Below are 17,256 nucleotides of genomic sequence, written 5' to 3'. Positions count from 1 at the left end.
ATTGATGGGCACTCGTAAACCAAAGTCCGGCTTGTGGATGCAGCGTTGTTTATTTATGGCGCTGGGGCGTCACTGCTCACAGCCATAAATCCAGCACGGGGCCCTGGGGAACGATGGAGAGGCAGTCAATCCTCAGGAGCAGCAGGTGGGAATGATTCTGCCTTTCCTGGAATCCCCACTGGCCGTGCTGAGCTGCAGGGACCCACCGGGATCCAGGACCATCTCCCGGCCCCGCACAGACGCCCAACAGCCCCACCCCGTGCTGGGAGCCGTGTCCAAACCCTCCTGCAGCAGGGACTCTCGGAGCACCTTTTGTCATTTCTGGGTGCGGGCAGCTCCTCTGCCTCTCCCCCTCGTGGCATTTTTATAGGATCCAGGCAGTTTTCCCGGATTTCGGGCCGGATGGTGCTGCCCAGGCAGGCTCTGGGTGAGCAGGATCCCGGGAAAAGGCGCCCGTGGTGCGTTCCCGGTGAGCCGTGAGCAGGGGAACGGTTCCCCCTGCTGCCCCGAGCAGACAAACCCTCCCGGGCCGCGGGGACATCCCGGGAATGGCCCTGCCCTGGGAATGGCCCTGCCCTGGGAATGGCCCTGCCCTGGGAATGGCCCTGCCCCGGGAATGTCCCTGCCCCGGGAATGGCCCTGCCCTGGGAATGGCCCTGCCATGGGAATGGCCCTGCCCTGGGAATGGCCCTGCCATGGGAATGGCCCTGCAATGGGAATGGCCCTGCAATGGGAATGGCCCTGCCCTGGGAATGGCCCTGCCCATGGGAATGGCCCTGCCCTGGGAATGGCCCTGCCATGGGAATGGCCCTGCCCTGGGAATGGCCCTGCCATGGGAATGTCCCTGCCCTGGGAATGGCCCTGCCCTGGGAATGGCCCTGCCCATGGGAATGTCCCTGCCCTGGGAATGGCCCTGCCCTGGGAATGGCCCTGCCCTGGGAATGGCCCTGCCCATGGGAATGGCCCTGCCCTGGGAATGGCCCTGCCCTGGGAATGGCCCTGCCCTGGGAATGGCCCTGCAATGGGAATGGCCCTGCCCTGGGAATGGCCCTGCCCTGGGAATGGCCCTGCCTTGGGAATGGCCCTGCCCTGGGAATGGCCCTGCCATGGGAATGTCCCTGCCCTGGGAATGGCCCTGCAATGGGAATGTCCCTGCCCCGGGAATGGCCCTGCGCTCACCCGAGCAGTCCCAGGGAATGTCCCTGCCCCGGGAATGGCCCTGCGCTCACCCGAGCAGTCCCAGGGAATGTCCCTGCCCCGGGAATGTCCCTGCGCTCACCCGAGCAGTCCCAGGGAATGTCCCTGCCCCGGGAATGTCCCTGCGCTCACCCGAGCAGTCCCAGGGAATGTCCCTGCCCCGGGAATGTCCCTGCGCTCACCCGAGCAGTCCCAGCCGCAGGCGCTGGCCCCTGGGCAGTCCCCCCTGCAGCTCCCTCGGCGCTGCCCTTGTCACAGACTGCGGTGACAGGAACAGCCCTGCTGGCTTTGGCCGTGCCTTGGGTTTCCTCTTTAACCCCTCGGGCCCTTTTCCCTCCGGTTTCCCCAGTAAATCCCATTTGTCCCCAGTCCCAGGCCCCTGCCGGGAATGCCTCACGAACAGGAGCTGATTCACCCGCCCTGACCAAGCACAGCAAACGCGGATCCTGCAAACAACCAACCTGGGCTCCTCAAAAACCCAGAACTTCCCCAACTGGGGCACAGAGCCCCAAATACCCCCCAGCACTTCCCAGCAGGACAATCAGACAGTGCCCAGGAATTCCAGGAGCCCCAGTGGGGCCGTGTCCTGTCCCCAAACCCAGCAGAGCCATTCCCAGCCTGTCCTTGCGTCCCTTGAACCTTCCCATTTGTCTGACTGGGAAAGAAACCCCCAGGAAACCACCCCCAAGCCCTTCTCCCCTGGGATACTGAGGATCAAGCCTGGAAAGCAGGAGAGGGGAAGAGCCCAGGGCAGGCTCTGCCTCAGGCAGAGATTCCTCCCCTGGGGCAGACCCTGCTCTGATCGATCCGGGAGTTTCCAGCCCCTTCCCTGCCCCGGGGTGATCCCACATTCCCCCGGCAGTGGCAGCCAGCTTCCAGCAGGGAATGCAGCTGCGCTCCCAGGAAGGGGCAGGGAGCGCCTTGGGTCCAGACAGGTGAAGGTTCTGGGGTCCAAATAAAAGTTCATTGTTTAAAATCAGCTTTGAGAGCTCCAAGGGGGGAAAAAAAAAAATGGAATTTTGTTCCTTCTCCCTCCTGCAGAGGATTAAGTTTTACAGAAATTGTCCAAGGATCAGCCAAACACAAATACAGGATTTCTGACTGCACTGAGTCTCTCCAGGAAACACCTCCCACAATTAAATATTCCCATTTTCCGTCTGGCTCCTGGCTTTGGAGCGTCCTTTCAGAGCCTGGGGAGGTGCTTTCCTCCCCCCCCCCATTATTTTTTTCCCTTCCTTCTTTTATCAATACATTTCTCTTTGGCAGTCTGAAATCTCTATTTTTATCTGCCCAAGCCAGCCTTGCCGGGACGTGCCGGGCTGGGAGTGGAAGCGATAAACCCACGGAAACCAGAGATAACAGCAAAATTCTCCTCCCGTATTTTTATTCTTCTCCCTCTGCCAAGTCGGAAATGCAAATGGCAGGGACCTGTGGTGTGGCGCTTAAAGCCGAACAAATGCAGCTTCGAGTCAAAAAAAACCAACTTGTAAAGAGCCAGAAGAGGCTCCGAGGATTTCCAGGCTGGAAATGCCACGGGAGGCACATTTCACCTGGAATGTGACGTGTCAGGACAACCCAGGCAGCAAATTCATTCCCGGGCTGGTTCGGTGACGTTTATCTCGGTGCCCGCTTGCTCACTGGCACTTTCTGCCCCTCCTTGTTGTCCCCTGCTCAGCCCTGATAAAATCCCCGCTGGTTGTCGTGTCCTGCCTCTGCTTTTGTCTCGGCCACCAGGAATTCCCATCAGTGGTTGTTTTTCCCGAGGTTCCAGGGGAACGGGAGCCCTCCCCTCGCTCCCCCAGGCACATCCTCCGCTCTGGGAGAGGGGACAGGAACCTCCCGGGGCTGGGGACGCAGCGGGGGGGACACTTCTCCTGCCAAAACTTGGATGGCTTGGCTCCAGAGGAGCCTTTGGAGCTGGTTTATCCAGGTTCATCCATTGCTGAAGGATTCCCTGGCCAGGGCAGTGCTGGGACATCTCCAGTCCTGGGGCACAGCTGGGATCTTCAGGACAAGGGAGACCCCGAGGGGCTGGAGCGTGTCCAGGGCAGGGAACGGAGCTGGGAAGGGGCTGGAGAATCCCTGAGGGAGCTGGGAAGGGTTTGGAGCCCCAGGAGAGGCTGAGGGGGCTGGGGAAGGGGCTGAGCCTGGAGAAATGGGGATCAGGGGGGACCTGGTGGCTCTGCACAACTCCCTGCCAGGAGGGGACAGCCGGGGGGGATTTGGGATCTGCTCCCAGGGAACAGGGACAGGAGGACAGGGAACGGCCCCAGGCTGGCCCAGGGGAGGCTCAGGGTGGGCAGCAGCAGGAATTTCCCCATGGAAAGGGTGGGCAGGGATTGGCAGTGCCCAGGGGGGTTTGGATCCCCATCCCTGGAGGTGGCCCTGAGGGCTCTGGGGTCAGGGTGGGGATGGGGCACGGCTGCACTCGGTGATCCTGGAAGGATTTTCCAGAGGGTTCAGTGGCTCTGGGGCTCTGCCCAGGGCAGGGCTGCAGCCCGTCCCCGTGGAGATCCTGTACCTGCTGCTGCCAGCGCCAGGCACCAGCGCCAGGCAGGGACACCAAAATCCACCTCTGGCTTCTAATCCCCGATTCTGTGCCAGAACTGCGATAACACAAAGGTCAGAAGCCAGAGCTGTGATCTCCAGCTGCCCCCTGTGTTCCTTTGGAGATGGAAGCGTTCAGCCCTTAAGCTTCCCCCATACCTCTGTGGTTCCATCTCCCTTTTCCGAGGATTGTTCAATAATCACAAATCCGATTTCTCCTCGGCAGCTGGCGACGTTCTGCTTCTTAGAAATGCTTAAGAAGAAAGGAATCATAAAATATTGAACACATCACACAAGAGCTGCGTGTAGGACTCCACTCACTCCGAAATAGACTGATTTTTTATTTTTTTTTTTCCTCGTGAACAGGAACTCATAGTAAGGAACAAGAACATAAAAGGAGCAATAACAGATAACACGGAGCTGAAAAATTGTTTCGCTGAATATTAGAGGAACGTGCTTATGATAAATGATCCTTCCCTGGTATTGTGTGCCCCAGAAAGGTCCACCCAGTTAAATCTCGGCCTTTTCTGAGGATGGAGCAGAGCTGGCTGTGGACGGGGCAGGGGCTGCTGTGCTCTGGGCACTGCCAGGGCTCTGCTGGTGCCCTGGGGTGGGATTCTCCAGGGAAAACTGGATGGAAATGCAGCAGAGGGAGATGTTGGAACCCCCAGGCTGCCTCAGGCTGGGCATGGCCACAGGACAGGTGTGACGGGTGTCCCAGTGTGGGTTTTTATCTTCTTTTCTTCTCTAAGAACTGGGATTAAATGCTCAAGAGACAGAGTTTGTGCTCGGGCTCAGATGTTTATTCATTCTTGTCTATAGAACAGCCTCACAAGCTGTGAGTTCTGGCTAACAAAGTACAAAATGTCTCTGTCTCCATCTCTTTCCAAGGCCTTTTAAACACAAACTGTCCGATTATGAAATGACACCTCAACTATTTTTACTTTTAACCCAATAACCAACCACCCGTGGCCCGAAATGAGGATTTTTCTACCCAATTACAAAATCCCACCCAGAGCCATGAAGGAGAAGAAGGTGAAAGGAAGACTCAGCCTCTGCTCTAAATCCTCCACCTTGCCTTATCTATATATTACTACATTCTAAACCCTTCAACTCTGTGTTTTCCCCCCTGTGCTATCCCACACTTCTGTCCAAACCCCGCACCCACAATCCCAGAGCTGTCACTCAATTTTGGGAGCCTTTTCCACGGCCTCAGGTCAATGCAGAGTTTGCCTGGGGGTCAGTGCCTGTGAGCGCAGAGAGTCTGGAATTCCCAGTGCCCGGGGTTCCAACATCACGGCACAGGTGTGAGGGGTGTCACTGTCCCAGCACAGGTGTGAGGGGGTCACTGTCCCAGCACAGGTGTGAGGGGGTCACTGTCCCAGGACAGGTGTGAGGGGGGTCACTGTCCCAGGACAGGTGTGAGGGGGGTCACTGTCCCAGCACAGGTGTGAGGGGGGTCACTGTCCCAGGACAGGTGTGAGGGGGGTCACTGTCCCAGCACAGGTGTGAGGGGGGTCACTGTCCCAGCACAGGTGTGAGGGGGGTCACTGTCCCAGGACAGGTGTGAGGGGTGTCACTGTCCCAGCACAGGTGTGAGGGGGGTCACTGTCCCAGGACAGGTGTGAGGGGTGTCACTGTCCCAGCACAGGTGTGAGGGGGGTCACTGTCCCAGCACAGGTGTGAGGGGGGTCACTGTCACAGCACAGGTGTGAGGGGGGTCACTGTCCCAGGACAGGTGTGAGGGGGTCACTGTCCCAGCACAGGTGTGAGGGTGTCCCAGGACAGTGACACACCTGCCTGGCAGAGCAGTGACAGCTCAGGGACACCCAGCAGCCCAAAAAATCCAGGAGTGGAACCACGTGGAATGACAGAATTGTTCAGGTTGGAAAAACCCTCTAAGGCTGAGCCCAACCATCCCCAGCCCTGCCAGGCCCACCCCTGCCCCGTGTCCCCAAGTGCCACATCCACAGGGCAGTTACATCCCACGGGGATGGGGACTCAGCACTGTGCCAGGGCTGGACAACCTTTCCAGGATGGAATTTTCCCCTTTTCTCCAGGCTGAGCTCCTTTCCCAGCTCCCTCAGCCTCTCCTGGGGCTCCAGACCCTTCCCAGCTCCCTTCCCTGCCCTGGACACGCTCCAGCCCCTCCACACCTCTTCTCCTGAGGGGCCCAAAAGTGGCCCCAAAAATTGAACCCCATCAGCACCTCCTGGAGCAGCCACATGTTCAGATTTCCCCAATCCCAGCGCAAGAGCAGCGGCACGGAGGTCACCAAGAGGTGCAAATTCCTCTCCGGCAGCAACGTGAGCCCAGGGGGGGAAGAAGCAAAAATGCATCCGACTCCAGATGAAGAAGAAACAGCGTTAAAAAGATCATCCAACTCTTCCTCCTCTCCTTCCCTTACTTCATAAATCATTTTGTTTATGTAAGGCAGAACAATAAAGCAGGCCAGATTTAGAAAACATTTTTTCCTGTCAACGAGCAGGATGATTGATGCTGTGCAAAACCAGCTTCTAAGTAGGGGGGAAAAAAAAGCTTTCAGGGATGATTTACTGAAACCCAGCGAACAATTGGATTTGGATGCCGAAAAATAGCGACTCCTGAGACTAAATTAATTAATGAAATATTTGGGAATGGCCTTGAGTAGTTAGAACAAAAGGAAGGGGGGAAAAAAGGTGTAAGATTGTCTTCAGTTCCAACCTACTCTCCACAGCAGAAAGGAAATGATTTAATAACAACGGAGCCCAAATATGTGGAGACAGGGGAGGAGCCTCGGACAGGGGAGCCTGAGCAGGAGGGCTTGGTGGCTGTGTGACAAGTGAGGGTGGCTCTGGGGTGACAATCCCCTTGTGGCTCTGGGGTGACAATCCCCTGGGTGGCTGTGTGACAAGTGAGGGTGGCTCTGGGGTGACAGTCCCCTTGGTGGCTGTGTGACAAGTGAGGGTGCCTCTGGGGTGACAATCCCCTTGGTGGCTGTGTGACAAGTGAGGGTGGCTCTGGGGTGACAATCCCCTTGGTGGCTGTGTGACAAGTGAGGGTGGCTCTGGGGTGACAGTCCCCTTGGTGGCTGTGTGACAGTCTGTGGGTGGCCCTGGGGTGACAATCCCCTTGGTAGCCCTGGGGTGACAATCCCCTCGGTGGCTCTGGGGTGATACTGTGTGAGCGTGGCTCTGGGGTGACAATTTCCTGGGTGACACTGTGTGACATCAGGACCTGCTGGGGTCACACAGGGATCCAGCTGTCCCTGCACTGTCATTCCTGGGACTGGGAATTCAGGGTGGGTTCTCTGTGGGCACAGGGCTCCAAGGAACGGGCCGGAGGGGCCGCCAGGGTGACAGGACGGGGACATTCCCTCAGCCAGGGAAGGGGACAGGGCAATTTCCCTCTCCTGGGGTGCCTGGGAATGCTGGATATTTGGGATATTTGTCCTGGCCAGTGCCGGTATCTATAGAAACACGAGCCTGCCCACTTGGCTGGGAATATTTCGGGAGCTGCCTGGCCCCAGATGATTTTTCTTCTCCGTGCTCAGCTCGGCAGCCTTGGCAACACACACACACTGCATTGATTCCTTTCGGCTCCTGCCTGGCTGAAAATCTGTTCCACGGGATAAACATCAACAGGCTGAGAGCTGCCAGCTCCTGACTGTGACCCAAACCCTCCTGGGACTGTCCTGGGCTGCAGGGCACGATGTCACCAGGGCTGTGGGTCCCACTGTCATCGGCTGAAACCGGCTGGGGACGAGTCAATGGGCAGCTGTTAAACCAGCTGGGGCAGAGTTCTTATCCCTTCCAGGACCCGTCCCTCATCACTCTGGGGGATCTCTGCTGTTAAACCAGCTGGGGCAGAGTTCTTTATCCCTTCCAGGACCTGTCCCTCATCACTCTGGGGGGATATCTGCTGTTAAACCAGCTGGGGCAGAGTTCTTTATCCCTTCCAGGACCTGTCCCTCATCACTCTGGGGGATCTCTGCTGTTAAACCAGCTGGGGCAGAGTTCTTTATCCCTTCCAGGACCCGTCCCTCATCACTCTGGGGGGATATCTGCTGTTAAACCAGCTGGGGCAGAGTTCTTTATCCCTTCCAGGACCTGTCCCTCATCACTCTGGGGGATCTCTGCTGTTAAACCAGCCGGGGCAGAGTTCTTTATCCCTTCCAGGACCTGTCCCTCATCACTCTGGGGGATCTCTGCTGTTAAACCAGCTGGGGCAGAGTTCTTTATCCCTTCCAGGACCCATCCCTCATCACTCTGGGGGGATCTCTGCTGTTAAACCAGCTGGGGCAGAGTTCTTTATCCCTTCCAGGACCCATCCCTCATCACTCTGGGGGGATATCTGTTGTTAAATCAGCTGGGGCAGAGTTCTTTATCCCTTCCAGGACCCATCCCTCATCACTCTGGGGGGATCTCTGCTGTTAAACCAGCTGGGGCAGAGTTCTTTATCCCTTCCAGGACCTGTCCCTCATCACTCTGGGGGGATCTCTGCTGTTAAACCAGCTGGGGCAGAGTTCTTTATCCCTTCCAGGACCCGTCCTCCCCCCAGGGGATATCTGCTGTTCATGGGCCATCCAGGCTCACTGCAGGGCTGATACAATCCCATCATCCCACGGGGAGAGGCTCCGCCCAGGGGGAGGAGCCCAGCATTCCCGCCTGGATCACCGCTGGCATTCCGAACAGCAGCACAGCCTGTGTGCGCTGGATTCCCCGAGGGAGCCCGGACCCATCCCAGCCCCGCCGGGCCCTTCCCCGGGATCATCTCTGCTCCCGCAGAGCCACAGCTGGCACGGCTGGAGGAGTTATCGGGACCAACAGGGGTCAGGTCCTGTTCTGGCTCCGGCAGGGTTTCTAGGAGTTTTTTTGTTTCCTTGTTTATTTTGCACTGCTACGTTTGTATTTTTGGTATTCCTGGTAAAGAACAGTCATTCCTATTCCCATACCTTTGCCTGAGAGCCCCTTAATTTCAGAATTACAGTAATTCAAAGGGAGGGGGTTTTACATCCTCCATTCCATTTACATCCCCATTCGTTTGTCACCCGGCTCACGGAGACTGCCGGGCTTTTATCCCCTCACTGAGGCTCTCAGAGAAGGATTTTGTTCCGTTTTCCACAAGATTTATACCAAACCTCCATCTCTTCCAGGTAAAGAGAAATCACTTTGCTTTTCCCGTTCTGGCTGGATGTGGATATCAATCTCCAGGAGTCTCCACACCGAGTCCATCACCTGCAGGTACCAGCCCTGAACACCGAGCGGTGGCTCAGAAGTGGCTGAAATCAAACCACGCCGACAATAATCCCCTTTTCCCTCTCATCCCTCCCGGCTCTCCCAGCTCCGAGCTCTTGCAGGCGTTCCATGCCCTGCCTCTGAGCAGAGATTTATTTTTTTGTCTCCTACAGATCTCCAGTTTTCAGATTCGCTCTCCTGACGTGGCTGAGAATGAAGCTTGAAATACAGAGATTTCTTCAAGGCAGGATTTATGTGAGTTTAACTAAGACCTGAAGAATAATATCTACAGTTTCTGGAGGACAAATGATTTTTAACTTCAATATTTTTTTTGTCTGGCTATGTCTGAAGAACGTGAAACGCTTCCCAGAAAACCGTTCTCACGGAGAAGTGCCACGCCCAGCAGAGATCTCTGGGTTTTTGCTGGAAAACGTTCCTGTTTCACTGCCCCAGATACCCGGGCAGCTGTGGGGGAAAATCCACCTGCGGCTGGAGCTGCTGAAATGGGACTGACACCCACCCACTGGGCAGGGGAAATGAAAAACAGCTGATCCTGGGATTGAGGGGATGTAGATGATGTGCATTTTTATGGGGAAAAAATTATATATATTTTTTTATTATTTTTTTTTTTTTATGTAAACATATAAAATCAAACAGCAGGAATGCAGGGCACGCAAAGAGACTTAATGGGCGTCCTGGGACATGCCCAAAGCAGAGGGTTCAGGCTGGAAGGTGGATTTCGGGCTGGTGGTTTGCTCCAGACCCCAGAACCCCAGAACCCCAGACTGGTCTGGGTTGGGAGGGACCTTAAATCCCATCCCGTTCCCACCCCTGCCATGGCAGGGACACCTCCCACTGCCCCAGGCTGCTCCAAGCCCCGATGTCCCTGGATGCTTCCAGGGATCCAGGGGCAGCCACAGCTTCTTTGGGAATTCCACTCCAGGGCCTCCCCACCCTTCCAGCCAGGAATTCCTTCCCAAGAAATTCGTCTTGTATTTCTCACCCCCTGGATCCCAACGCCCTTGGTTTATGACAAACGTCAATGCATTAATTAAAACCAGATCCATTATTCATTTTAACTCCTTTCCACACATCCCTGGGACTTTTTTTTTTTTTTTAATTAATTACTAAGCCTCTCTCCCTGTACGACTGCAGTTCTGCTTGCACCTGGAGCTCACCCACACCACAGTCTCCACGAGCAGCTCACACAGGGAAAGTGGATTTTCTGTGCTGTGTTGGAGGGAGGGTTGGGAAGAGGGATTTGCCAGGTTTTAGGGAAATCAGGAGCCTGGGCTCCGTGCATTCCCACACACACGCACCGTGCCAAGGCTCTCCCCACAGATCCTTTATCAGCCACACGGCCCATAAACCCGACAATTTATTTATCCATTCCCACCAGCGATGCTCAGGACCTCCTGGAAACAACATTTATTCCCTTATTTTTTTTTTTTAGCAGTTTCTCGGCAATATAACATTTCCCAGCGTTACCACCAGCGGCAGCAGCAGTAAATGCTGCTGAGGAGCCAGAGTTCAGCCCCTCATTTATTTCCCTGTTCTCCTCAGCCCATCCCTGTCCTGCCCAGAACCACGGAGTTAATGGATTAGCAGGGCAGGAACAGCTAATTACTGCAACATCAATATCTCCATGCTTTGCAGGATCAGAGGTCGCAGGGAAATAGATGTGGGTTTAAATCAAGGCTTTGATTGTGAGCTCATCCTAAAGAGTAATTATCAGTGAGTGTTAGTGCATGTAATAACTGTTAATTACGGGCTGGGGGGCAAAACTTCTGTTCCAGCAGGAAACTTCAGCCTTGAGAGTGAGATCAGCTGATTTTACGGGATCACAGGATTATTCAGGTTGGAAAATTCCCTGAGCTCATCCAGGACTGCCAGGGCCACCCCTGCCCCGTGTTCCCAAGTGCCACATCCACAGGGCCTTTAAACCCCCCCAGGGACGGGGACTCAGCCCTGCCCTGGGCAGCTGTGCCAGGGATGGGTCAGGTTCTGTATTCGGGAAAATTCCTTCCTGGGAAGGGTTGTGCCTCCCTGGCACTTCCCTCTCTTCCTGTCCCTCTTCCCTGAGGGCAGAGCCCGACCCCCCCGGCTGTCCCCTCCTGGCAGGGAGTTGTGCAGAGCCACCAGGTCCCCCCTGAGCCTCCTTTTCTCCAGGCTCAGCCCCTTCCCCAGCTCCCTCAGCCTCTCCCGGGGCTCCAGAACATTCCCAGCTCTGTCCCCTGCCCTGGACACGCTCCAGCCCCTCCTCAGGGTTTCTCTTCTCAGGTGACACGGTGGCAGGGATTTGCTGCTTCCACAACAGGGACATATTCAAAATATTGGTGGGAAGTGCCTGTAACACCATTGCTACAAAAAATTACCGAAATGCCAGCCCAGCTTTTCCAGACCCCATGGAATCAGATTCTCAGGATGGTTCGGGGTTGGGAGGGACCTCAAAGACCACCCAGTGCCACCCCTGCCCTGGCAGGGACACCTCCCACTGTCCCAGGGACACCTCCCACTGTCCCAAGCTGCTCCAAGTGTCCAGCCTGGCCTGGGACACTCCAGGGATCCAGGGGCAGCCACAGTTTCTCTGGGAATTCCATCCCAGGGCCTCTCCTGCTTCCAGCAAAGAATTCCTCCCTGCTGGCCACGATCCCTGTGCCCGAGCAGTGGGATCTGGGTGGGATGGGCTGAGCCCAGGGCTGGGAACACTCCTGGGTGCCCCCCCCCCCCCCGTGCTGGGACAGCCCCCCCAGCCCTTCCCGCAGGGAATATTCAGGGAATATTCAGAGATGTAAAGCAGCAGGTGCAGGCAGGCTCTGCCGAGGACGTGTTCAACGGGAGAAGGGCTCAAACAACGCCCTGTGAAAACTCCATCTGTAGCTTTTCATGGGATGCTGAGGGGTTTTTGTTTGTTTTTTTTTTAATTAAAAGCACGATTTCTTTTAAAAAGTACAGATCCTCTCGTAAAGGGTGGCTTTATACAATTAAATCTCTATTCTGTGCATCCACAATAACATACATATGTATATTATGGCTTCATGCAATTAAATGGCAAAGTGCATTAATGCCATTGATAAAAATGTGAGGATCTGAGTAATTTCAGGTTTCATCTGAGTATGCTCAGAGCAAAAAGCTCGTCCTGTGCAGTTCTGCATGTTCCAGTTCCGATGGGAGTGCTCTTGCTCACAATCACTCTGTTTCTTTCGGCCTGCTCCTCCTTTGTTCCCATTTCCCCTCTCCTTTCCCGCAGCTCCTACAGCTCCCTGTGCTGCCCCAGCAGCTCCTGGTGCTCCAGGGGCTCGCTGCACCTCTCCCCAGAGCCGAGGGGCTGAGCTCCCAGCAGGGCAGGCCGCTGGAAACCAGTGCCTGCCCTTTCCATTTCCTTCCCCAAAATGCCTTCACAGCCCCGCAGCGCCCACCTCGCCTCTCGTTAGCGGCTGTTTGTGGAGCGCTGACATTTACATGGGAAAATTCCAATATCTGGATCGATCTGCACTCCGCAGATCGGATTCATTCACCGACGGGATCAATGGATGCCTCGACTTGTGCCAGACACTTCCAGCTGCCCAGAGCTTCCTCCAAAGGAATCTTCCACGGGAGCCGGGGCTGCCCCTGGAGTGTCCCAGGTTGGACACCGGGCTTGGAGCAGCCTGGGACAGGGGGAGGTGTTCCTGGGACAGGGGGAGGTGTCCCTGCCAGGGCAGGGGTGGGGCTGGGTGGGATTTTTTGGGATCCCTTCCCACCCAAACCAGCCACCACTCTCTGATTTTATGAACTCCACCGTGACCCTGAGAGATCTCAGCCTGCTGGCAGCTGCTCACCTTTTCCCAAGGAAAAGTTTCTCAGGAAAGCTCCTTCTCCAAACAATCCTGGCCAACAACTCTCTTTTCCCAGAACGATCTTTCCCCAGGCGGTGTTTCGCTGTTTCTCTGGTTTAACCTGTGGGATCGGAGAGGCGTCGTTCCTATTCCCCAGCCACGTCAAGTCTGTGTGGGAACACCTGATAAAAGGCAGTGAGAATTTGACAATAAAACCTTTTTTTTTTTCCTATACTTTTGCCTTCTGAAATATTTGGAGTCTTTTGTGTCCTACAGCAACACTCCACCACCTTGGCCTTCACTTGGAATTCTATCAATTTATTTATTTAATTTTTTTTTAGTAAGAGATAAAAGCCGAGCTCACTGAGACCCCACAGTGTGTGTATGGAGGGGCTCAGGGCAAGCCCTGTCACACGGGTGGTGCCTCTGCTGGGAGGCCACCCCGACCAAAACCAAACCTCCACGAGGCCATTTATTACAAATCCCGACGAAAGGACAGACGGGGATCTGTTTTCTTTCTTCCTCCTGAGCATATGTAGGATTTTAACGGGAGCGTTTTATTAAAACTCAGAGTTATGAATCATTCATGGCCAACAAGTGACTCCCACTCGCTGGCAGATTGACCCGAGCTTGGCTTTTCACTGACAACAAATAAAGCAGCACTTAATGAACCCAGGCAGGCTGTGCTGAAGGCACCAGGGAGGCAAAATCAGGTGGATTTTTGGGATTCAAAAAAAATTTGTATATTTTGTCAGCACCTCACTGGGTTTGGGTTGGTTTTTCTTTTTCCTTTTTTTGAATAATGAATGGAGTTGTTTCGAGGCAGAGTTAATGCCGGCTGAGGGATTCGATGGAGAGGCTGTCCCGGGGCTCTGGTGCTTCACTGACTGGGGTTGTCACGTCCCTGGGACACCTGATGGGGACACCCCGAGCTGGGAGATGGAATTGTCACCCTGCATCGCCTGGAACCAGCAATTATCGGGCAATTAATGACCCCCAGGGGGACGGGGAGGGGAGGGGAGGGGAGGGGAGGGGAGGGGAGGGGAGGGGAGGGGAGGGGAGGGGAGGGAAAGGGAAAAGGGAAAGGGAAAGGGAAAGGGAAAGGAAAAGGAAAAGGAAAAGGAAAAGGAAAAGGAAAAGGAAAAGGAAAAGGAAAAGGAAAAGGAAAAAAAGGAAACCGCTGGGCTGTGGAGGGTGTCCCTGCCCGTGTCCCTGCCGTGGAACCGGAGGAGCCGGGTCCCTCCTGGAGGTGATCCCGATGGAAGTTTCGGCTGCCGGTGGATTTGCCGTTCCCAGAGCCGGCGGTGGCACTGCCCCGCCGTCCCACCCGTGTGCTCCTGGGGACAGCTCAGGTGTCCCTGGGTCCGTCCCCTTCCTCTGGGGCTGTGGGAAGGGCTCTGCCACAACCACGGCAACGTGCCGGGTGCGCAGGGCGCTGCCCATCCCTGCCGGCAGCGGGGCTGTGACGCCAGGAGGGACCGGAGCCACAGCCCGCCCGGGCTTGGCAGCGACCCCCGGGGGCTGGGGGGCTCGGGGAGGGCGGGAGGGGATGCCCGGGGGGGGGTCAGACAGAGCCGAGTGACCTCATCCCACTCTGGGGATAGAACTGCCTCACCTGGACACCTCCTGCCTCACCTGGACACCCCCTGCACCCACCTCTGCCTCACCTGGACACCTCCCAGGATCCTCTTGCCTCAACTGGACACCTCGAGGATCCCAAGTGTCTCACCTGGACACCACTGCACCCACCTCTGCCTCACCTGGACACCTCCTGCCTCACCTGGACACCCCCTGCACCCACCTCTGCCTCACCTGGACACCTCCCAGGACCCTCCTGCCTCACCTGGACACCTCCTGCCTCATCTGGACACCTCCTGCACCCACCTCTGCCTCACCTGGACACCTCCCAGGATCCCAAGTGCCTCACCTGGACACTCCCAGGACCCTCCTGCCTCACCTGGACACTCCCAGGACCCTCCTGCCTCACCTGGACACCTCCCTTGGTCCCCTGGACCTCCTTTGGCTGGGAGTCACACGGTGCTCCCAGCACGACGTGAACTGAAGCTGCGGTTCGAACTGCTCGTTCTGTTCAGAACGAGGGAAAACAAAGTTTACCAGGTGTGAGAAACGAGGTTCCCTTTCTCGGCGAAATTTAAAAAGTTTCATGAAAAGACAGTTAGGGGACAGAATGAAGCAAAATACGGGCGGGTGCTTGGCATTCAGTTTCCCTCTCAGAAACATTTCTTTAAATGCACCGGAATTCTACATATTCATAGATCTCCCTGCATTGTTCAAACATCCCTTTGCTTTGTTTCAGCCCCCAACCTGCCCCATCCCATTTCCCCTCGTGCCTCCAGCTGTCCCCACGCTCCCTGATAAGGGACAGGCAATGAATTCTTCCTTTGCAGTTCTGGGCTCTGTCCCTGTTATCTTCATCCAGATAGGAGAATGTGAAGAATTTCCTGATTGTCTTTGCCATTCTCTTGAGTTAGCTACAAAAAAAAAAAAAAAACATTTTTACGACACTCAGTTTCTATTTTAATATTACGCAATAGCCTAAGAAATATATATTGGTCACACTAGTATTTCTAAGTTTTGTTAATAGCAGAAATAAAAGAAACTGTGTTAAAACGGCAAAGTTTTCCGACAGTGTACATACAGAATTCATATTTAATATTTGAGAAAAGCCAATAATATGTACTTATAACGCTCAGAATTGCTCTGGGTGCTGGTGCCACTGTAACAGGGAGCCCTGCAGGAGCAGGGACTGATTTCCCTGCATTTACAGGCCTGGAAATTGAGAATTCCCTGTAAAATCCAGCACAAGGAGTCCCTTCTGCTGGTGGCCGAAGCGTGGGATTCCCAAATTCTCCGGGAGCCAAGGAACCCTGGCGGATCTCCCCGGACATGCAGAGGGTCAGGTCACCTCCAGGAGTGACCCAGCAAACCACGGCGGACCCTCGGGGCTGCCCAGCTCCTTCAGCCAAACTCCTCCTCGTTGTTTGGCCGGTTGGGTTGTTGTTTTATTTTGTTAGAACGCCATTTGGAGACGGAGCCGAGTATTTCCTGCCGGCGAGAGGCAAGGAGCAGAGAGCAGCAGGCGTGAGGAGTCGCCTCAGCGCCCAGAGGAGCCAAGTTCTGCCCTCAGAGCTTGGTGCAGCTCGAGGCCTTCAACAGGAGCAGGGCTCGGAGCAATGATATTTTAGTTAAAATTAATGAAAAAAAAAACCCCACACTTGTCGGCGCGGTTTCTTTTGGAATTGTTCCTTTACCCTTTAAATGTTGCGCTGGCGCGTTCCCACGGGCTGGGATCCGTGTGAACAGACTGCAGCGCCCGTTAATGGGGGCAGATTGCCAGAGGGAGAGATGCTCTGGCAAATACATTTCGTTTACTACGAGAGCAGAGCGGAAAATCGTGGTTCGAACCGGCTGCGGCGAAGGGGTTAATTATTTCCGAGTTACGCCTGGTCGGCTTCGCACCGAATTCCAAGGAGCAAACTTGGAACTGGCAGGAGGGACTGGGTGTGCAGAGCCTCGCAGGGAGCACTGCAAGGGCGGGAGGGGGAAAGCCGGAGGTGAGGGAGGTCGGGAAGCAAAGAAACCTCCCCAGGAGGAGCTGCAGCCTCCGGGGAGGGGCAGGAGGTGCTCAGGGGATGGACATTCCTGCGGAGGATGAGCCAGGAATCCCAAGAATTCCTGGTTAGTGGCGGTGTGAGGAGAGCCGGTTAATCACGTCTCGTTTTCCTCGACAACCGCTCCCCTAAATGATGAACCTTTTCCAACCTGGCTTTTGCAAATATATAAATTCGATCTTCTTCATGCCTGCCTCACCTTTACTCCCACACTTGCCCAGTAAACGCTTCTGCTCCAAGGAAATTGTGATCAAAATCGAGTCCTTGGAAGCACAGTAATCAACGCTGTCACTGGGGCCATTATTTATCCCGCATCTCACCTCCGAGGCCCAAACACACCTTCGAAATTTATAAACATTGGCCTTTTGAATGTCCTGTTTCTCTGGAACTCATCCCTTCCCTTCGAGGAGCACGTTTGGAGAGCAGGATTCCTGCTTTTCCTGCTGGGAGTGCCACTCCTGGAGCACCACAGAGCCCTGCAGCGTCATCCCCAACATCCCAGAGGTGCCCCCCCTGCTCCCTGCCAGGCTGCAGTGCTGGAAAAGCCTTCTTGTGTTCTCCGGAGACACTGGAACACCCGAGGAGGAGGAGGAGGAGGAGGAGGAGGCTTTGCCGTCCTCACTGAGTGATCTGCACACTGGAAAAGGAAGAAAATACAAGAGTCTGTGGTTTTTCTCTTGTCTGACAGGATCCTCTGATTCCAGGGGGGAATCCTGCAGGCCTTTCCTGAAAGGCATCCCAGAGGAGGGGAACAGAAGGAGAAGGGAAAGGAAAACAGCGATGAGCAACCACAGAGCAGGTTTTTTTCGGATAAACACAGAATCACAGGCTCGGGAGAGGCCTCAC

Source organism: Chamaea fasciata, unplaced genomic scaffold, assembly GCF_029207755.1.
Source record: "Chamaea fasciata isolate MVZ Bird 193981 ecotype frontalis unplaced genomic scaffold, bChaFas1.0.hap1 SCAF_10, whole genome shotgun sequence".
Taxonomy (NCBI): domain Eukaryota; kingdom Metazoa; phylum Chordata; class Aves; order Passeriformes; family Sylviidae; genus Chamaea; species Chamaea fasciata.
The sequence above is the reverse complement of the archived record's forward strand: the minus strand, read 5'-3'. Positions refer to the sequence as shown.